Here is a 6,311-nt window from a genome sequence, read left to right as displayed (position 1 = left end):
ATTTCCTCGTGTCAGCGTTGTTCCCACATCATCATAATTAATGTTGTTCCAGGTTCAACATTGCAAGTGACCAATCACCTTCTTGTGACGTCATTCCTTTGCGACTTCGAAATACCCGCCTTCGAGTATTTCGAAATACAAGTGAAGAAGCGAGAAACCGCCGCCACCGAATTTGAAGTCAATTTAGGATACTTTTCTTTAATAAACGGTAAGCATTATACATATGTTCCTCACTTGGCTTGCTGTTTGTTTGCTAGCGATAGGCTACTTGACGACAGCATTAGCTAACCAGTGTTCTCTAGACCAGCGTTCCCCAACTTTTTGGGTGTTTCATGGCCCGGGGGTTGGGTCAGGCAAAATTGCAGTAGCTTCCCTGATCATTTTACAAACATAAGTGAAGAGAATCTGGACTAAAAGGCCTAGACTTATGGTTGTGTGCTGAATCTATGAGTCAAACTATCACCTGGAAACATAATTAACTGGTCCATAGCTGTGAAACTGGACAGGAGTTCTTGATTCTATGGAGATTAACAGTAATCCAGAAATTTACAAATTTGTCCTGGGTCATTGTGTAAATGTTGTCCCTGGGACAAAGTGTAAATGTTGTCCCAGGGACATTGTGTAAATGTTGTCCCAGGGACAAAGTGTAAATGTTGTCCCTGGGACATCGTGTAAATGTTGTCCCAGGGACAAAGTGTAAATGTTGTCCCTGGGACATCGTGTAAATGTTGTCCCAGGGACATCGCGTAAATGTTGTCCCAGGGACAAAGTGTAAATGTTGTCCCAGGGACATTGTGTAAATGTTGTCCCAGGGACAAAGTGTAAATGTTGTCCCAGGGACATCGTGTAAATGTTGTCCCAGGGACAAAGTGTATATGTTGTCCCTGGGACATCGTGTAGATGTTGTGTCAGGATCTGACGGTGCCCTGACCGGTCGACCTGCCGGTGTGTGTGTGTATATCTGTGTGCGTGTGTATGTGTCTCTCCTGTCGCTCTGTCGTCCCCTCCGGCTCTGCTGTGATGTGTTGGGGAGTAGCCTAGCAACGGGCTACCTTCGACCCGGAGGTGCTGTCGCCCGGAGCTGCCACACCTACAGTCAAGCCACCAGCTGCTGCCAATCAACTTCCATCTTCAGCAGGGCTACTTAATGGTGTGGCTGAGCGACAGACAGCGCTGGAGTATTGCACTAAGCCTGGTAGTGTCGTTGAGTCGCTAAACGTTATTGTAGTGCTGTCCGATCGTCATACTCATTCTGCTGTCGTGTGTGTGTGTTCACCCAGGGATTGACGGAGGATTCACGGACACAAGGGAAGCAGCTGGAGGAGAGACGGGCACTCATTACTACGCACGGGCTTACACGGAAGGAGGGACGCACTATCACCACTGTCGCACATTTGAACTGTTGTCACCTTGCTGCACTGTAAATAAATGCACTGTCATTATTTCTGAGCTCCGCGCCTGAGTCTACTCTCTAACCACCGTGACAGAATACTCCAGCCAGCCATGGACTCAGCGGACTCAAACCCAGTTCAGCGAGAGCTCTCTGTTCAGGGCGAAGTTTTGGGCCGCCATGAGAGCATGATGAAACACATCATGACGGAACAAACAGCGATGCGACAGGTGCTTGCAAACATTCAAGGTGTGTTACTCACCGCGCCTGGCACCTCAGCTACAGTTCCACAACCCACTCCATCAGTAAGTGTGGCTGCAGCTTGCCCATTACCTCCTTCGCCTCCACCACCTCCACCTAGGCGAGAATATACATTACCGGTTCCGGAGAAGTTTGATGGAGATATAACAAAGAGCCGAGGCTTTCTGATGCAATGTTCATTGATTTTCAGACAACAGACACAGGCTTACGGCTCAGATTGTGCGAAGATCACGCTTATGGTGGAATTGATGACTGGCCGGGCGCTGCAATGGGCACAAGCCGTTTTAAATATTCAACCGAATATCTCCTACTCGGATTTTCTGACTAAGTTCCGCTGTGTGTTTGATAAAGGAACGGATGCAGATGGCGCTGCTAATCGTTTGTTTACCCTAAAGCAGGGACGTAGGAGTGTCGCGGATTTCTCCATTGACTTTTGGATCCTAGCCGAGGAGACGGGCTGGGCGGAGAACGCTCTCCGGGGAGCCTTCCTGAACTGCCTAAACGAAGGACTCAAACGTGAGTTAGCTACGAAAGAGCTACCTAAGCCCCTTAGCGCTTTGATTAATATGTGCATTCAACTGGATAATCATATGAGAGAGTTTGGGAGATGGGCAGGTGAAGGACGACGGCCGGCAGGGGGCGCCGATGCGCCTACCGGGTTGCTTCCCTCTCACTGGTGAGAGGAAGAAGAAGACCCTGTCGAGGATGAGGAACAGCCGATGCAGTTAGGCCGGGCTCGGTTCGGTGCTTCCCATCGGAGGAGAAGACAGCGCACGGGTGAGTGCTTCGTGTGTGGAAAAAGGGGACACTGGGCTGATACCTGTCCGAAGCGAGTAAAAGACTCCGCCCGCCAGTAGCTGTGGGGATACTGGCGGGTGCTACGGCTAACTCTGCTCCCCATCTCAGTTGTCCGGCTAAGCTGATTTTTCATTCCCTTACTCACCCGTGTAGCGCACTGATTGACTCTGGAGCTGAGCAGAGTTTTTTGGATGAATCGCTAGCTCGAGAATTAGCCGTACCCATTGTTCCTCTCCCTGAACCTCTCCAGGTTTCGGCTCTTGACGGCAGCCCTCTGACTATGGTCACTCACCGCACTCAAACCATCACACTCACCCTCTCTGGCAATCACTCGGAGCAGCTCAGTTTGTTTCTTTTTAAATCTCCTGATGCTCCCCTTGTATTGGGCTATCCCTGGCTGCAACAACATAATCCGCAGATCGACTGGGCCACGGGCCGTATTTCGGGGTGGAGCGGTCGGTGTCACGCTGTGTGCTTGCGCTCCGCGACTTTTGGTGCGACGGTCGCTGGCCCCGCGGAGCCTGTTGCGCCTCCTGATTTGTCTGGTGTTCCGCCTGAGTGTCATGACCTGGCCCAGGTTTTTAGCAAGGACAAAGCCTCTTCGCTTCCGCCCCATCGCCTGTACGACTGTGGCATTGATTTGATTCCCGGCGCCCCCTTGCCCACCGGTCGGCTTTATAGCATCTCCAAGCCCGAGCGGGAGTCGATGGAACGGTACATTAATGACTCCTTGGCGGCCGGCATCATTCGACCCTCCACTTCCCCTTTGGGCGCGGGCTTTTTCTTTGTCGCGAAGAAGGACAGGTCGCTCCGGCCGTGTATCGATTTCCGGGGTTTGAATAAGATCACGATCAAGAACAAGTACCCCTTGCCCTTGCTGGCGTCCGCCTTTGAGCTTCTCCAGGGCACCACGGTTTTTTCCAAATTGGACCTCCGCAATGCTTACCACCTGGTGCGGATTCGCGAGGGGGATGAATGGAAGACAGCGTTCAACACTCACCTTGGGCATTTCGAGTACCTGGTGATGCCTTTTGGGCTCGCTAATGCCCCTGCTGTTTTCCAGGCTATGATTAATGATGTGCTGCGTGATCTCATTAACCACTGTGTTTTTGTCTACCTAGATGACATCCTTGTGTTTTCCCGGAGCCCGGCAGAACATGTGGAGCATGTGCGGCTCGTGCTGCAGCGCTTATTGGAGAATCGCCTGTTTGTGAAGGCTGAGAAATGTGAGTTCCATGTTCCAACTGTGTCTTTCCTGGGCTTTGTGGTGGAACAGGGGCGGCTGCGTGCGGACCCAGCTAAGGTCAAGGCGGTGGTTGAGTGGCCGGTGCCTAGGAATCGCAGGGAGTTGCAGCAGTTTCTGGGTTTTGCCAACTTCTACAGGCGCTTCATTCGCAACTTTAGCAGGATTGCCTTGCCTCTGACTGCCCTTACCTCTCCCAGGTTGTCGTTTCAGTGGTCTCTGGACGCTCAGCGGGCTTTCGCTCAACTGAAGGCTCTGTTTTCGTCTGCGCCTGTGCTGGTGCAGGCTGACCTGGAGCTCCCATTCTTCGTGGAGGTGGATGCTTCTGACTCGGGGGTGGGGGCCGTTCTCTCGCAGCGGGTGGCCGGTAAGATGCGTCCCTGTGCCTTTTTTTCTCGCCGGTTGTCGCCCGCAGAGCGGAATTATGATGTTGGTGACCGGGAGCTTCTCGCTGTTAAAATGGCCCTGGAGGAATGGCGTCACTGGCTGGAGGGGAACAGTTATCCAGTGGTGGTGTGGACTGACCACAGGAATTTGGCGTACCTCCGGGCTGCGAAGCGCCTTAACGCCCGACAGGCCAGGTGGGCCCTGTTCTTCGCTCGCTTTGACCTTTCCATCACTTACAGGCCCGGGTCTCGCAACGCCAAGGCTGATGCACTGTCTCGACAGTTTGCGCCTGAGGCCGGGGGCGATGGGGAGGACTTGCCCATCTTGCCTCCCTCTTGTTTCGTCGGCGCTTTGACCTGGGAGATTGAGCGGGTTGTGCGGGACGCCCAGCGGCGGGAGCCGGATCCTGGCACGGGCCCGGGGGGCAAGCTGTTTGTTCCTGCGTCGGCCCGCGGTAAGGTGCTTCAGTGGGCTCACACCGCCCATTTTGCCTGCCATCCGGGTAAGAACCGCACCGTCTCTTTCCTGCGCCGGTTGTTTTGGTGGCCCTCTCTGTTGCGGGATGCTGGGGAATACGTGGCGGCTTGTCCTGTGTGTGCTGCGAACAAGATGCCAACCTCGCCGCGTGCTGGCCTCCTACGCCCTTTGCCTGTTCCCATGCGTCCCTGGTCGCATATTGCTCTGGACTTTGTTACGGGACTGCCTCCGTCCTCAGGCAACACTGCTGTGCTCACTATTGTTGACCGGTTTTCCAAGGCTGCCCACTTTGTAGCCCTGCCGCAGCTTCCTTCTGCTCTGGAGACGGCTCGCCTTCTCACCCAGCATGTTTTTCGGCTCCATGGCATTCATCGGGACATCGTGTCTGATCGTGGTCCCCAGTTCACGTCCCGGGTGTGGCGGGAGTTCTGTGCGGAGCTGGGGGCTCAGGTCAGCCTGTCCTCGGGTTTCCATCCCCAGACCAACGGCCAGACGGAACGGGCTAATCAGGCACTGGAGGCTATGCTGCGCTGTGTAATCTCCTCCAACCAATCGACGTGGAGCGGGCAGCTCGCATGGGTGGAATATGCGTACAACTCCAGTACGTCGGCGGCCACCGGTGTGTCCCCGTTCGAGGCGTCCTTGGGTTATCAGCCCCCGCTTCTTTCCATCTCTGAGGGAGAGTTGGCCGTTCCTTCGGTCCAGCTCCACATGCGGCGCTGTCGGAGAGCGTGGCGCGCCGCCAGGGCAGCCCTCTTGAGGACGGCGGCCCTGAACAAGAGACTGGCCGATCGCTGCCGCGTCCCGGCACCGGACTACCAGGTGGGCCAGCGGGTGTGGCTCTCGACCAAGCATGTTTTTCTCAGGACTGAATCTAGGAAGCTTGCTCCTCGGTTCATTGGCCCGTTTCCTGTCCAGTCTGTGTTGAATCCGGTGACGGTTCGGTTGAGCCTGCCTTGTAACATGCGAACTCACAATGTTTTTCATGTCTCGCAGGTGAGGCCTGTTCGGACCAGCCCGCTGTGCCCGCCTCCCGGGCCCCCGCCACCCGCCCGGATTATCGACGGCGCCCCGGCGTACTCCATCACCCGCATTATGGATGCCCGGTGCCGCGGTAGGGGTTTTCAGTTTTTGGTGGATTGGGACGGGTATGGTCCGGAAGAGCGTTCCTGGGTGCCGCGGTCTGCGATTCTCGATGATGCCATGGTGAGAGAGTTCTGCCGCCGGCACCCTGACAAGTTTGGTAGGTCGCCGGGTGGCTCCCATTAGAGGGGGGATACTATCAGGATCTGACGGTGCCCTGACCGGTCGACCTGCCGGTGTGTGTGTGTATATCTGTGTGCGTGTGTATGTGTCTCTCCTGTCGCTCTGTCTTCCCCTCCGGCTCTGCTGTGATGTGTTGGGGGGTAGCCTAGCAACGGGCTACCTTCGACCCGGAGGTGCTGTCGCCCGGAGCTGCCACACCTACAGTCAAGCCACCAGCTGCTGCCAATCAACTTCCATCTTCAGCAGGGCTACTTAATGGTGTGGCTGAGTGACAGACAGCGCTGGAGTATTGCACTAAGCCTGGTAGTGTCGTTGAGTTGCTAAACGTTATTGTAGTGCTGTCCGATCGTCATACTCATTCTGCTGTCGTGTGTGTGTGTGTTCACCCAGGGATTGACGGAGGATTCATGGACACAAGGGAAGCACCTGGAGGAGAGACGGGCACTCATTACTACGCACGGGCTTACACGGAAGGAGGGACGCACTATC

The sequence above is a fragment of the Maylandia zebra genome, linkage group LG6 (assembly GCF_041146795.1).
Source record: "Maylandia zebra isolate NMK-2024a linkage group LG6, Mzebra_GT3a, whole genome shotgun sequence".
Classification (NCBI taxonomy): domain Eukaryota; kingdom Metazoa; phylum Chordata; class Actinopteri; order Cichliformes; family Cichlidae; genus Maylandia; species Maylandia zebra.
Note: the sequence above shows the minus strand (reverse complement) of the source record.